Consider the following 16,845-nt stretch of genomic DNA (forward strand, 5'->3'; position numbering starts at 1 on the left):
GCAAGTTTCCTTTTTTTTTTGGCACTTGCAAGTTTCCTTTTTTTTTTGCACTTGCAAGTTTCCTTTTTTTTTTGCACTTGCAAGTTTCCTTTTTTTTTTGCACTTGCAAGTTTCCTTTCTTTTTTTGCACTTGCAAGTTTCCTTTCTTTTTTTGCACTTGCAAGTTTCCTTTCTTTTTTTGCACTTGCAAGTTTCCTTTCTTTTTTTGCACTTGCAAGTTTCCTTTTTTTTTTGCACTTGCAAGTTTCCTTTTTTTTTTGCACTTGCAAGTTTCCTTTTTTTTTTTGCACTTGCAAGTTTCCGTTTTTTTTTGCACTTGCAAGTTTCCGTTTTTTTTTGCACTTGCAAGTTTCCGTTTTTTTTTGCACTTGCAAGTTTCCGTTTTTTTTTGCACTTGCAAGTTTCCGTTTTTTTTTGCACTTGCAAGTTTCCGTTTTTTTTTGCACTTGCAAGTTTCCGTTTTTTTTTGCACTTGCAAGTTTCCGTTTTTTTTTTGCACTTGCAAGTTTCCTTTTTTTTTGCACTTGCAAGTTTCCTTTTTTTTTTGCACTTGCAAGTTTCCTTTTTTTTTTGCACTTGCAAGTTTCCTTTTTTTTTGCACTTGCAAGTTTCCTTTTTTTTTGCACTTGCAAGTTTCCTTTTTTTTTGCACTTGCAAGTTTCCTTTTTTTTTTTGCACTTGCAAGTTTCCTTTTTTTTTTTGCACTTGCAAGTTTCCTTTTTTTTTTTGCACTTGCAAGTTTCCTTTTTTTTTGCACTTGCAAGTTTCCTTTTTTTTTTGCACTTGCAAGTTTCCTTTTTTTTTTTTTGCACTTGCAAGTTTCCTTTTTTTTTTTTTGCACTTGCAAGTTTCCTTTTTTTTTTTTTGCACTTGCAAGTTTCCTTTTTTTTTTTTTTTTTGCTCAACCAACACCCTTACACACACCTCCACTTTCTTTTCTGTCTTCATATCATGGTATCGAGTCTGCCTGCCTACTACCTTTTTTTTTGCTCAACACACCTCCAAATATCCGGGCAACAGCAAGCATCCAGGTTAGTATTAGATATGTTATAATAAAGTTGACGGTCATTTGGATTTTGGAGTGGCTATCTAATATTTTTATGGAATCGCTAGAAGCACACGGTAAGGAACTAACAAGAACAAAAGATGATTATCACAAAGACAGAAGATAACTATTGACTTTAGTCTTGAAAAAACAAAAAAAAAAACAACAAAGTTATATGCAGGAGGAAAACAGTCAGCAGGAAGAGAGTTCCACAAGCTTGTAGCTCTGGAAAAGAAGTTACTGGAATAGGAAGCTGTATTACAGTGAAGTATTAAAACAGTGAATTGATGGAGACCACTAGACCAATGAATTAAACAAGCTGGAAGAAAAGAAGCAGGAAATAGATCAGACAATTCTGAAGAACACATGGCATAATATTCATAAAAAAAAACTGAGACTAACAACATCACGTCTGTGAAAAAGAGGTTGCAGTGAAGAAGAAAGAGTCAGTCACATTACAGAGGGATTTCTGCATTTTATCAATAATCCTCAAATGGGACGGATATTTACCAGCCTAAATATTACACCAATACTTCATACATAGTCTAATAATAGATCTGTAGAGATAGAGAATAATCTCAGGTGCAAGAAAGGCCGCTTCTACACTATTAGGACGAAATTTCAGAAATCATAATACTGAATTTCAAATTAAAACAATGGTATCTACGTATTCCTTGTATTTTTAAGATGATTATATCAAAATTTGGAAGCTACCATTATAATTTAATAGAATCGACAAAAAAAAAAAAAAAAAAATCAGTAGAAACCATTGCTTTTTCTATCTGAAAACTCCATTTATCGACTACAAAATTTTGTTCTGATAGTGTAGAAGCACCCAAGAAAGTGTTTAGATCAATAAAGGGAATCAATTTTACAAGAAGTAGAAAGAGCAATAGGTCTAATATATGAACTCCAAGAAAAATTTGATGAGAAAGAAACAGCAACAATAAAGTATTTTCTTTGGGGTAGTATATCTTTAAGCCCTGCTCAGTTTTTAACATGACAGGGGTAGGAAACTACACAAACTAATGTTTGCTGCTACGTATAATTAGTTTGATCAAACAAAAACCAGCGTAATACATATTCCCAAGGGTTAACGTGATCAACATTTAATAGTTTAAAGTACTCGTGTCTCCACAAAGGCAAAGTTAGACATAGCAGTTAAACTTCCGGGATTCTGCTTTGTCATGCAGAAGTTCAAGTGTAATGTGAACAGACACCTTGTTGCACATCTCCCTTCATGATATCCTTGTAACTTATGTTTCCGATAGCAGCCCCCTATTTCAAAGTGGCACTGTGCCTTATTTGGGATGAAAATTGAATTAAAATAAAACAAAACAAAAAATATCCCCATCTCTTTCATCTGGCAGAAATCAACCCTAGTGAGGTTGTTTGATCACATTTTGACTAAGCAGACTCCTTTGCATGGTTATGTTTCCAACTGGACATTTTACGGAATTCCTGGAGTCCTTTAGGTTTTTGCAGGGCAGGTAGAGAGCTCTCAGGCACGCTTTCTCTCCTATCCATATAGACTAGACATTCAGCAAAGCTATCCTTATCTGAAGTGATCATCAAAAAGACTTTAATCAGCCAACCTTTATTATTAGGATTTTCTCCACCATTTTAATTTCTGGCAACCTACACCAAACAGTGTAAGTCGTTTAAATATATATATACACACACACACACACACACACACACACACACACACACTGTTTCATGGTAAACAACTGATGATGATTAGTACTATAGTGAATTCGAGAGAACAAGTTGATGCAGTGATTGCAGGTTATTAAATGACTTACTGACTAAATAGTTTTCTAACGAATGATAAAAAAATAAAAATTAAATAGTTTTTTTTTTGTATAATTTTAAAGGTTCAAAAACTTCCAAGATATATATATTATTTATAGAAGGCCTTTTATTTTCCTTTCTTTGGCAATCCTTTCATTAGAGACTGTTATAGGAAATAGTTTTACAGCTTTTGCAAAGATCAGCTCCTACAAAATTGGTGACTCCGATGTAATCAAATAATCAATGTAAATAAATAAATACAAATTTTGAACTATGGCATATCGTCCCTCTGATAAAATTACATGGGTTGGGAGATGAAGAGCCACCCCTGGGAGGTGTTTCAGTCATGTCATAACCAATCAGCCTGTTTTCCTTTTTTTTTTTTGTGATCCTTTCAATAGAGATAAAAGGTAACCTTAGCATTTATGTTAACATTAGCTCATATAAAATTGGTGACATCGATGCGATACAATCATAATCATGTATGGCTCTTATAAACAAAGTCTTTCTTTTAATGTGGGATGAAAATCCAACTCCACAAAATGGGACACTGTATTGTGACAATTTTAAACTAGTCCGTCTCCTCTTACTAAGGTGGAAACAGAATTGGTATGTACTTTCTTTCTCACTACAGAAAGATGTGACACAAGGTAAGAAAAGTAAAACCACTGGCTTTACTTTTCTTACCTTGTGTCACATCTTTCTGCCAGCACACCTATTAGAAAAACACTCTGGCCTAATAAAAATTGCCTGGGCAGCCCCTTCGGCATTTCCCGGGCAGTAAACAAACAATAAACTTAACTATCTGAAAGACAGACTAACCCTAGGAAGGTGGACGTCCTTGAACTGCACAGAATTAATATACTGCAGTCAAAAGGGTAATGGCTATTCCAAGAATGACCTAGATTTTGTTGGATTTTGGACCCAAGGAAAAAAAAAAAAATACCTGGCCAGAAGCTAGCTAGCTAGTTTGCCAGTTTTCCTCAGTCACAAAGAAGTGGGGAAGACTCATGAAAATTACCTCCCATGTCAGAACAGAACAGATAATACACTTTAATTCCAGCTTGAAGCGCAGGTAGCCATGACAATCTATGACAAGCAAAATGTAGTATCTGTTTGATACTTTGCGGGGAAATCCTTCTAGACTGGAGCAATTTTTATTTTCAACTCATCATAAAATGCCCATTTCTTCTTTAGAAAGTTGGATCCCCATTCCCTAAAACTAGACTTTCTAACTTAGCCCTCGTGGGGAGGCAAGTAAAGATTCTGTCAGCTGTTCTAAAACTGTACACTGCTGCTGTTTGCTACGTCTCACAAACATTCAAGTATTGCCCAAGAAGCCCAAGTTTACAGTCCGGTCCATCCTTGCATGACACGCTAAATCCAGGTCAAAGTTTCCGCATCACCGAAAGCATCCAGCTTCAACCCCCCTCCCAATCCTTCTAACGCAATAGCGAGGTTCTCCCAAGGAGGAATGCTATATAGAGCCGTTCAATTTTAAACTCGCGAGAAAGGGTTCGTTGTAAATGGCAAAAAGCCACTGCCTAGCCAACGAAAAAGTCGGCTACGTGCGTGTCTCTCACATAATTTCAGAAATTGTAGCAATCATTAAGTGGCTCTTTTTTTCCTTTTAGTAAAAATAGAACCTGATACTAAATAGTAAAAATATTTGTTCAGAAATAACGCTACAAAAACATACCGTCAATAGCGAGCTCGTCGTAGAATTCATTCATAAAAAACAAAAAAAGGAAAACAAAACAAAAAAACAGTATAAACCACTCTGAAATAGAAACGTCTATTTCACTAAAAAACTGGACGTCTTCCAATACACGAAGATTTGCTAGGAATTTTAAGGCCACAGATTACTTTCGGTTATCTTTACGATTACCGTTTCCATTTCACTTCCGGTAATTCCTTCGTTTTTAATTGAATTTCTTGTTTATTAAGTGAAAGTACAGAATATGTAAAAGAAGCACCCCCCATCTCCTCATTTTAAAAAGAGCTTTCCTAAAAGATTTAGAAAAACCATTCTTAACATGAGGAGAGTCAACTGGAAGCGAACTGGAAACAATAACAATCATAGATAACCTATTTTTTATACAATTTTTCTTCAAATTTTGTATAATCACGAAGAAAAAGTTTCTAAATATTAATTAGATCCAAATGGCCGACGTTTATGATTCAACGCAGATGCTTTCTATTCGCAATTAAATGCCATGATTTTAAAAATTTTGGTTTATAACGCTATTGAATTTTTTTTTAATACTAGAGAGAGAGAGAGAGAGAGAGAGAGAGGGGGGGGGGTCTTTTTCACCACCACCGAGAGACGGCCGTGGCTTTGACCGGGCGTAAAATACGCGTAAATATATTTTAATTTGTCCAATTTCGTATATACAAGGTGGGGCAGAGCAAGTTGCTTATTTGGAATATCAATTAAAACAAAAGAAAGTTGCTCTGCCCCACCTTGTATTATTATAGAGTCGTGATTTCAATATATATATATATATATATATATATATATATATATATATATATATATATATATATATAGGTGCCATCAGCTAGAATCGAAACCTTAATTGTAGCATTCAAAGCTGGTGAAGTTACTCCTGTACCAGCGTGACACGCATATAAACCGATTAAAAGTTAAAAATACACTAAGATACAAAATGTTTAACGATTTTTTTCAATTTTGACCCATCTTTGACCTCTTAAAAACTATTTTAACCGGCTAAAGAGCCATAAAAGGCCCGTAAAAAACCCAATCATTTGAGGCTCTTAGCGGAGGAGAGAGCCGCTCTGCGACTTTTAGTTTCGGGGGAGATAGAATTTGAAAATATGGAGACGGACAGACATATAGCCGTTTATATATTAGAGTTCAATAAATATTTGAAAATAAATTTGGTAATGCAAAATACGGACTGTGCTAAAATCATTTAGAAACCTATTTTTAACATGGAGGACATTTTATAACTATTCTGTACTTTCATCTAACAATAAACGAAAGATAAAAAGTTAATTAGAAAATCCTTTTTTAAAAATAGCACGCTCCGTATTCTGCCTCGGAACCATAAATTAAAAAAAAAAAATGTCTTTAAAACAGTGGCTTTATCATTTAGTTAAGAGAATCAAGTTATTTTTGTTTCCAGTAAAAATATAACCTAAAAATAAAATAGTAAAACTAATTTTCCAAATTAAAGCTACAAAACAATAGCCATATACAATCAATGGCGTGTTCGTCATACTATCATCATGACGGTAGTATCCATTCATAAAACAGAAATCACAATATGAATCATTTATAAACGTCCACTTCAATACTTCATCGATTGGCACACGACTACCAATACAGTGGATTCTTTAAATATGCGAGTATTATGTGCATTTTTTTTTTTTTTTTTTTTTTTTTTTTTTTAGGAGAGAGGGTGTTGATTCAGAGATTAAATTTAATTTCACATGTCTCCTTTCTAATGTACTTGATACAAGCATAAAAATTGGGTTAAAAAGATTTTTTTGTTTTCAAATTGTACACATTTACTACTACAGCTAATCCAAAACGGATTATCTGGTGTCGGGTTCATTAATGGAGTTAGAGGATTTCTAATATAATCATGGTTTTAAACATCTTGTAAAGTCGTTATTTCATCGATAGAAAGTGAATTAATGAAAAAAAAAAAAAAAATGAAAAAAAAAAAAATGAAAAAAAAAAAAATGAAAAAAAAAAAAAAATGAAAAAAAAAAAAAAATGAAAAAAAAAAAAAAATGAAAAAAAAAAAAAAATGAAAAAAAAAAAAAAATGAAAAAAAAAAAAAAATGAAAAAAAAAAAAAATGAAAAAAAAAAAAATGAAAAAAAAAAAAAATGAAAAAAAAAAAAAATGAAAAAAAAAAAAAAATGAAAAAAAAAAAAATGAAAAAAAAAAAAATGAAAAAAAAAAAAATGAAAAAAAAAAAAATGAAAAAAAAAAAAATGAAAAAAAAAAAAATGAAAAAAAAAAAAATGAAAAAAAAAAAAATGAAAAAAAAAAAAAAAAATGAATAAATAATCATGCTATTATAACTATGGTGCTTATATAGATCAGCCCCCATGGTTGCCCATATTGACAAGGTAAAATCCGGTAACGAGCTCCAAGCAGCCAAGGCGACCATATAGAATTAATTCGGGTTCCTGAAACGGAAAACACAAACAGAAAACGAACAAAACGCTTTCTTTCAGGTGTATTTTATTTTTTACCGATATATTTAGATCAGTTTTGTAAATTGTTGCAACAAACGGAGGAAAAAAAAAAATCAGACGCAACAATATAAAGAAGCAAAAATAAAATGGAACGTAAATAAGGATTTCAGGAACTATTAGTTTAATTTAGTGTAGTCGCCATTCAATTGTTGGAACTTGTTTTGTTACCAGAGTTTATGGAGCTAATATGGACAGCCATGGGGTCTATTCTATACAAGCACCAAAACTGCCAACTTAACCCACTTAAATTTAGGAAGTAGCGAAGAAAATGAAAGCCTCCACCCCTTAATAGAAATTCTAGGTTGGAGGGGAAGGGCTCTAGTAGGACTCGTAGCAAACTAAAAACGCGTCTTGGCTAAAAATGATAAAATATTTCGTTAATATTCAATTAAAACAAGAACTCAATGGTAAAATAGTGGCGCATTTAAATGTTTTGTTGATTTGTATTTGTTTTAGGAGCAATTAAAAAAAAATAGGTTCTTATTTAAAAATTGGCTTAATTAAAAAAAAAAAAAAGAGAAAAATTGTATGATGTAGGTACGAGTCATGGAACGAAGATATATTCTAAAAATCACGTAAATTGATTTAGTAATTTTTAACTAAGAAAATGAAATTTTATGAGGAAGTGCGACTGCGACGCTAATTTTTGATCGATCATGTTTTATAAATCAGCTATCAAGATCAAAATAAGCCTTGTAATAAGGTACTAGTGCAGAGAGTGATCCGGACGCAAATAATAACGTTATTATTTAAAAAGCCATTCTTAACATGGGGAGGGTAGGGTGTTTTGTACTTATTCTATAGTTCAACCTTACAATTGAATAAAAAACAAAACTTTAATTAAACTTGGAAATACGATTAAAAAATAGCGCGGATCACTCTCTGCCTGCACTAGCATCAGATTAAATTACTCTTAAAATCGCAAATAAATAAATGATATATATATATAACTACTAGATCAAGTTACATGATTTTAGAAATATGACATATTCGTCCCGAGACGAGTATGTTCCATCATAAAGATCGTCACAGATACGTACCATTTTTTTTTAAATATAGAGTGACTTCTGGATAAGAACTATTCTATTACAATTAATATATTTTTGTAAATGAAATAGCTTAAAATTACTAAATTGAAACTTTTAATTCCTATTTCTATAAAAAAGGGGGGGGGGTTAAAATTTACCAGAATGCATTTTTCTTCACTCGTAAACAAATCGGCCATTTTGATTATTAATTATTGGGGGAAAAAAAAAAGCTTCTAAAGAATTTGAACCGAATCAAATCTAAAAATTATTTCGGGTTAGTTTATAGTTATGTAAAAAAAAACAAAAAAAAAAAAACGTTGAAACTCCACATAAGTAACAAAAAATTAAATACTCCGTGAAACTTGAAATTTGGAAGCCCTTAACTGAAAGATTAGAACGTTTTAAAGTTAACATTTTCGTTCAAAACACCGGGTATTTTTTTACGACAGCGTAATATAAACAACCCCAACCTCCCTATGTTAAGAACGGCTTTCGAAAGAAAACCTCCAACCTCCCTATGTTAAGAACGGCTTTCGAGATTGGGAAGCGTTTATTCCGAAAGCCGTTCTTAACATGGGAGGTTGTGGGGCTGTTTATACTATACTGTGGCACTGGCAGGTCGTAAGAAAAATACCGAATACGAGCCCTGCCTGCCCCCTGCACTTTTTTAAATATGATTTTTCAAGTTAAAATCACTTTTTAAGGTATGCTTATTAAATTGTTAGGTGAAAGTACGGAACAGTTACTAAACGCCCCCCCCCCTTAAGAAATTCCGCAACTCTGATTTATCCACTATCTTTGGTCTCAGAGAATTTTCGTCAGAATAATAACGCTATTTCTCAGCACGGTTCGTATTTTGCATGTTCAATTAAATTAACAAAATAAAAACCGTAAATGTGTTGTTCATCGCCAACTGACAATCCTTATTCTCGAATAGCTTTCAGTCTTAACATGCCCACCCATTGAAGATCACCAGTAAAAAAAACAAAACAAACAAAAAAAAACAACTTATTTGTGTTACGCTACTGCCTTTTATTTAAATAAATCGATAAATAGTAAATAAAAAAATGTAGAAGTCACATAATGGCATAAAATAAATAAAAACAAGAAATTGTCTCAATGAAATCAATATCGAGATTAAACACTGCAAGTGCACGACTGCACGAGGACGTCACAATGAAAAGTGCATTTTTTAAAGATTAGAATATATACTTAATTTATCGAAAAAAAAACAAAAACAAAACAAATAAATAAAAACGCACTGAACACCTAATCCGAATCCAATCTCTTATTTCTTTATTTCAGGAGATTGTATTATTTATCATCCTGTATTTTTTTTTTTTTAATTCGTCACTTCATACAAGCCACAATAATTTGACATTTCTGGTCATAACATAAAAAACGAAGCCCTCACTTTGTGTCCATTAAAACAAGAGAACATTTAACATCAACTTTACCCAAAGCGATTTAAAAAAAAAAAAAAAAAAAAAAAAAGCCTTAAAATATTGATTTACGATACGATTTTCAGTCGAATATTTAAACAAAAATGTATTTAAGCACTTAAGGGAGCGGGAGGGGTGGTCTTGAAAGAAAAGTTGAGGTGAGATTTAATTCGGAAGAAAATGGACAAAACAAAAATGACGTCAATTTCATTCAATCTATTTCACTTGCATAACTGAAATGAAAAATTAACTTTAAAATCAAGGCTTTTCTTTAATTGCGATTAAGTAACAAATTGAAGTGATTTAATAGGATTTATGAACATAGATAAAGAAAACATTTATAAAAGAACATGCTATATATTAAAAGCATCAAATAATGTCAAAAACTGATGAACGATATATATATATATATATATATATATTATATATATATAATAAAAATTTGTAATAAATTTAAAAAAATTGTATAAAAGAAAGATTGAAATTAATGAAAATACAAAAAAAAAAATATATATAAATTACATTAATCATAAATAAAAATTAAAAAAATAGGTTCTTTATTATTAATATTTTTTATTATTATTTATATAAATGAAAAGCAATATTACTTCCGGTCATAATTAGACAGGTTAATTTTCATATAGTTTTTAATAAATAAAAATAAAATAAAGACAAATGAACTAATTATTAATCCGTATAATTCATTTTTTATAGCTATAAGTGAAGTATATGCGAGTATACGTAGGTGAAAAGAGCGAGAAAGAAAGAGATGATAATAATAATAATATACTAAAGACAGACGAAACATAGTTGAGTTTTTTTTTTTTTTACTTTTACCTTTAGAAGTCGCAATTCTCGTCGGATTTTCGCAATTAAATTGTAAAACTGATTGTCAGAGTCTTCGTTCCTCAGTAAACGATGGCAGATCCTTCCTGATCACGGTTATTAAGACTTTAGAACTGTTTTTTCCATTACGACGAGGGCTGTTTTTTTGCCCGAGCCTGCGACCTCCATAATAAAAATCGGAGAATGTTAGGATGAAACCGGAAGTACTTCAACAAAACCGGAAGTATACGAAACCGGAAGTGTTTCCGATTTTGAGGAAAAAAGGGCGCGTTTTACTCATTATTCAAAATAATAAACGCCGCTTTTGTTTAAAATTAAACTGAAAAATAATTATAAATTCATCAACGATATCCGATTAAGACGAACTCGAAAGCAAACAGGAAACCCTACACAAACTACTTTATCGATTTAAAACCGAATCCAAAGCAAAAGAAAAGGTGAAAATCTTTTTTCTTCTCTCTTATTCAGTTAACACTGAATGACTACTGACTGAAAACGCACAAAATTATTTATTTAATCTTATTTTACATATTTAAAGTCTCTTTGGATATTTATTCATCAAATATGGTTTTAATCTGCAAAATAACTAGAAAAGAATCACATAGTTTATGAATATACAGATAAGATTCTTTTTGTTCCTTTCTCCGCGTTAAAAACGACCCTGGTGTCTAACTCTGCCCTCGTTGGGAGGCAAAGTAAATAGCAACAATCTTAGGACTGTTCACCCTCCCCATGAGATTCTACTTTATTTTAGCGGAAAAAAAAAAGAAAGATTTCTACAGTGGTAGATCATCGCTAGATTTAGCGTATACATTTTAAGCGTTTAGAGCAGTTAAGCAACTTTTTTAATTTTGGTGAACGCGTATAAAAAAGCTCAATGAACGCAACTTCCAGAAATTTTAAACCAATCCTTTTTTATATATTTAAAAAGTCTTAAGATTTTTTTTAAAAATGCAAATGCAATAACCTTGTGCCTCTACAATTTACAGTCTGTAAAATAATAACGTTATTATTTAGAAACTCATTCTGCGACGGTGACATTTATTAGATTATTATTCTATCATTATTTTGTTTTATTTTCGAGTTTTGAGCGATCGTTGAGACTCTGAAACTGAGAGCGTCATGTCCACTCCATCATCTTAAGCGTTTGACACTACTTGTTTCAAACACGTTAAAATAATCCAATGGAAGAGTAACTTGTCTTTTGGTACCGTTTATTTATATGTGTTTCTTGGCCAATTTTTCGGTTTGTTGTCTATAATAAAAAAAATTCCCTCCTCCATTCTTAACGTCGGTAGGGGGACGTTGTTAACTATTCTCTATTTTCATTTAAAAAAATTAACAAGATTACGTAAAAATTGAAAAGATTATCTAGCACGGTCTGTAAACTGTAGACGTTAAGAATGATTTTTATTTTTTTTAATGAAAATTTCGGATTTATAGAAATTTTATAAAAATTGTCTTTTAATGCAAAAAAAAAATGTACGAAGTTTGTCAAGTTATCTAAGTATAAATAAGTATTTAACCTTATTTCTGTTACTTAATGAAAATTATACTTATTTAAAAAACAAAACAAAAAAAAACTACAGAACAAAGATGTTATATTCCAAAAATCACGTAAATTTATGAAGTTTTTTTTTTTTTTTTTTTTCAGACCTAAATGAGAATAGCCCCCCCCCCCCTCCCAAGAACAGCTTTCGAAATAAACACCTCAACCTCCCCAAAATGTATCAGAATTTTTGTAGGAATTTTTGACACCCCCTAACACGAAACTGCGAATAAAATATAAAAAAAAACTCGTAATTTCTCTTTTAAAAGTGGGTTGTTTATTTTCTTTATGAATTATACTTCCAAAATAAACTATTAAAGTTGTTTTAAAAGTAATAAATATTTTTTTAATTTTTTTAAAAAACTAATGAATTTTACGAACTCAATATTTTTCAATTTTTAAACTTTAAAAATCTATCAAAATTTTTCTATTCTATTTTTACGATATTTTCAGGGTCAATGTGAAATTTTATGCTCTTTCCAATAAACTGAATATATTTTAGACAAACGTTTTTTTTATTCACCCCCCCCATTTTCAAGTGTCTATTAAAAAGTAAATAATTAATTTACTCACCAATGTTTTATATATCACAAATTGAAGAGAAAAGGTCAAATAATGTATTCAAATTTAAAACAAAAAAAAAAGTAGTGTTTTTTAGAAATTTACCTGTAAAGTCCGAAGTTTAAAGCATTTAAAAAAAAAAAAAAACACGTTGTTTATTTTGTTTTGTTTTTAATTTTTTTTAATGAAACCTTGGTCCTTGCTCCTTTTAAATAAATAAAAAAAAAAATTAGGGCTTGAATTACATTTTTCGATGAGTTATAAGCTTGGAAAGACGAGGTGGAATAATTCATTTTATTTTTCACGAAATTTCTGACACTTTGCAATTTCTTCAGTGAATTGTTATTGATTGGGCACGAATATATAGGGGTAGTGATTTCTCCTTCAGGTCCGCCCCCTTTTTTTTCTTAAGAAAATCAAATTTTACGACGAGCTGAATGGGAGAACTAACTGCTTGTTGGGCGCCAATGTTTTCAATTTTGCTCAAATTCAAGGACGTCAATTTAACTGCAGAGATTTTGTATGCAAACTAAAAACTTTTTAATCGCTAAAAATCGTAAAATTTGATTTTCTTAAATAATTTAAGAAACTACTTGATCAATTTACGTCATTTTTGGAATATGACATCTTCGTTCTGTGACAAACATCATAAAGCTTTTTTTCTGTAGGTACGGGCAAAATGAATGCTGATGCTCAAAATGTATAAACATTTTGACCCCTCCCTTTATTAAAAAAAAAATAATCTAAAAATCAGGAAATTAACCAATTTTAATGAAATTTTCAGTATTTAGCAAATAATGAACGCGGAATATAATGAACTAATGATTTTTATTTAAATCTTAGTGGAAATGTATTTGTTTAAACAAAAAATAAATTTTCAGTTAGGTCCACCTCGCATTGAAATTTTGCAGAAATAAGTAGTTATCGAGATATAAAAAGTTGTATTATGTATTGTATTCTTTGGCGCCATCTTTTTTACCCGCGTGCGCGCGCTATAAACAAATCTGCTTCTCTATGACTAACACTGCACGCGCATAAAAAAGATGGCCGCCAAAGAATATAATGCATAGTACAACTTTTTATATTTCGATAACTAATTATTTCTGCAAAATTTCAATGCGATTTTCGTATTCAGCATAGTCGAAATCCGGCTTTGTATTACTGTACACATAAATTCGAAAAAGTTGTCAAAAAACAAATATATAAATGTTATCAAAGGCAAGATAAGTTCCTTTTCTACCTAACTAGATAATTTTGTAGTGTTTTTATTTAATGTAACATGTTTATTCAGCTCGAAAAACAGTATTTACCGATGTATTGGAAAATTAAAAATGACGCCCGACTCTCTCTTTGAGGTGGTAAGTTTGGGAAAAGGATTTCAAAATATGCAAAATACTCTTAAAAACACACCGAATATATGTCAGCCTATGTTACAGTAACATATATTGAACAAGTTTCTAACAGTATTTTGTCTAGTGTTTTTTATTTATAACTCTTTTTCCAAACCTTACTGTGTCTAAGAGAGAGTCGGGTGCCATTTTAAATTTTCCAATACATTGGTAAACACTTTGTTTTTCGAGCTGAATAAACATGTTACATTAAATAAACACACTAGAAAATTATCCAGTTAGGTAGAAAAGTAACTTATCTTGCCTTTGATAACATTTATTTGTTATATATTTGTTTTTTGACAACTTTTTCGAATCTGTGTACAGTAATACATTGTATTACTAATACAAACTCCGAAAACCTTTTTATAGGTGTCATTTAAAAGAAAATTGGGTAGGTGGATCTAATCTAAAAAAATACACCAAAAACACCTTTACTAAAGTTATGGTTTTCAGTAGTAAATAAAATACACAAGAATATATTTTTGCTTTTTTTTATATAAATAAAGCATCATAATTTGTAACAATAAAAATAAAATAATTTTTACAAGAACATTACGAAAAAAGCCTCTAAAGTCCGTATTAATGAATTCGATATAACTTGAAGAAAAATAAATTTATCGAACTACCGATATTACCATTGAATTAAGCATTGTTTATTTATTTAACATTTTCACACAAAAAAATTATAATTGCAAAAAATATTTCTACTTTTTTTAAATTACAGATTTCGCATAATTTTTATAAGCAAGATTTTAATTTCCTTGCTTGCAACTATATGAAACTTTCGGCATAACACATTTGTTATATAATATTGAACAATAATTAAAAAATAATTAATTTAAAAACAGGAACATAGAAAAATAATTAAATTAAAAAATGGAAAAATTTATAGAAACATTCAGAATAGGAATGTACGGATGCACGTCTGGGGGGGATTATCATACCCCTTCCTCCCTTTTAATTAAATGACGTCATTTTAACAGTCTTTTGACTGGCTGAAATTTTGGGCCTCCGTATATTCTGTGTTTAGAAAAACTTTAGTTTGTTGCGTTTTGCGAATGGCGTTTTGGGCTAATTAATTTGTTTTGTACAAACAAGGTGTTTTTTAATTTTTTATTTAATTCAATATCTTGAGTCATTAGTTAATCAAGACCTAGTCCGACACCTAACAGTTGCTAAACTCCTGACTGACAAACAATATGGATTTAGGCAAGCCCGTTCAACAGCAGATATCTTAACTGTAGTCTCTAAACGTATATACCGTTCACTGGACAAAACGGGGGAGGGTAGAGCGGTAGCCTTTGATATATCTAAGGCTTTTGACAGGGTATGGCACGATGGTCTTCTAAGAAAAATTAGATCATATGGTATCACTGGAAGAATACATAATGTAATTAAATCCTTAAGTAAGAGAAAAATCGAAGTTGTTCTCGACAGTCTTATATCCAAACAATATGATATAAATGCAGGAGTACCCCAGGGGTCTATCCTTGGACCTTTAATTTTCCTGATATTCATAAATGACCTCCCTGATAAAATTGTTTCGGAGATGGGTATATTTACCGATGACACCACCCTCTATAACAGGCATGAGGGGAAAACAAATAAACGCATATCTAAGGAAATGGCAGAAACACTAGAGGATGAACTCCAATCTGTAGTGGAATGGGGAAAAAAATGGATGGTCACGTTTCAATGCTGCCAAGACTAAGGTTGTTTCCTTCAATAATTACAAGAAACCTCTTATACCACCAATAACAATGGCCAAGAACACACTGCCTGAAAGTACTTCCTTTAAACTCCTCGGCCTAACGTTTACAGGGAACATGGACTGGAATATATACATTGAGAGCATTGCCAACGCTGCTGCAAAGAAGGTAGGCTCTCTCTACTGTGCCAGAAAATTACTTATGCCTGAAAGTATCCTGTACCTCTATAAGGCCACCATTCGCTCATGGATGGAGTACTGTTGTCATATTTGGGCTGGTGCATCTGCTGCTTGTCTCTCACTCCTGGACAGGGTTCAAAAGAGTCGCCAACCTGATAGGTCCTGAGCTGTCATCTACACTTCAGCCTCTGTCCCATTGACAAAATGTTGCATCCCTCTGCCTGTTCTACAAATACTTTAATGGTGAATGCTCTAACGAACTGCAAGCACTTGTACCTCCTCAACATGACTACCCTCGACTAACCTGACAAGCAACTAAGTCCCACCCCTTTACAGTAGAGATCTCTAGGTGTAAGAAAGCCTTTTACTCCAATAGTTTCTTCCCCAGAACTGCAAGTTTTTGTAACTCCCTTCCGGGATACTGCTTTCCCAACTGTACTGATATGCAGAAGTTCAAGTATAATGTGAACAAACATCTTTCTACTCCTCTCCCTTCATAATATCCCTGCAAATTATGTCTCCGATAGTAGCCCCCTACTTCAAAGTGGCACTTGCCTTATTTGGGGTGAAGATTGAATAAATAATAAAAAAAAAATCTTAGGACTTTACTAATTACCTTTAAAATAGACCCAGAAAACTAATATTTATCTTTTAAAGGATTTTTACAATGAATTTATTTAACTTCAAAATTTAGCTGAATTGAGTAGCTCTAGGTGTGTCAGAAAACATTAAAAATGCGGGATAAAAAATTGAGTAATTCGACTTCCTATCTTTCTAAGCTTATAACTACTTGAAAAATGTAATTCAACCCCTAATTTTTTTTCAATTAAAGGAGCAATGACCAAATTAAAAAAAAATAACAGGTTTAATAGCAAATTATGCAATATTTTTATTTTTTTTTTAAATCAGTTTTCTTTAAAAAAGATTTAAAGAAAATCAATAAATTTTAACTTGCTTCGATAAATACATATATATAAATTCCCCAAAAATCACTTACCTATAAAAATAATACTATTCAATGGGTGCTTCCATTCTTCATTAAGAATTTATCCATATTTGTATTTTA

At 31.3% G+C, this 16,845-nt stretch overlaps 2 protein-coding genes across 2 annotated transcripts in view; one reads left to right on the top strand and one right to left on the bottom strand.

Moving 5' to 3' along the window:
- Positions 1-10,615, bottom strand: part of LOC145247427 (E3 ubiquitin-protein ligase HECW2-like) — a 328,541-nt gene extending 317,926 nt beyond the window's left edge. Inside the window, exon 1 of the mRNA XM_080109185.1 lies at positions 10,382-10,615. The gene's annotated coding sequence lies outside the window, so the exon portion shown is untranslated. The remainder of the gene's footprint in view (positions 1-10,381) is intronic.
- A 37-nt stretch (positions 10,616-10,652) lies between these two features.
- Positions 10,653-16,845, top strand: part of LOC145247428 (BRCA1-associated RING domain protein 1-like) — a 129,600-nt gene continuing 123,407 nt past the window's right edge. The window contains exon 1 of the mRNA XM_080109186.1: positions 10,653-10,827. The gene's annotated coding sequence lies outside the window, so the exon portion shown is untranslated. The remainder of the gene's footprint in view (positions 10,828-16,845) is intronic.

Source organism: Euprymna scolopes, chromosome 25, assembly GCF_053919585.1.
Source record: "Euprymna scolopes isolate OS-2025 chromosome 25, ASM5391958v1, whole genome shotgun sequence".
Classification (NCBI taxonomy): domain Eukaryota; kingdom Metazoa; phylum Mollusca; class Cephalopoda; order Sepiida; family Sepiolidae; genus Euprymna; species Euprymna scolopes.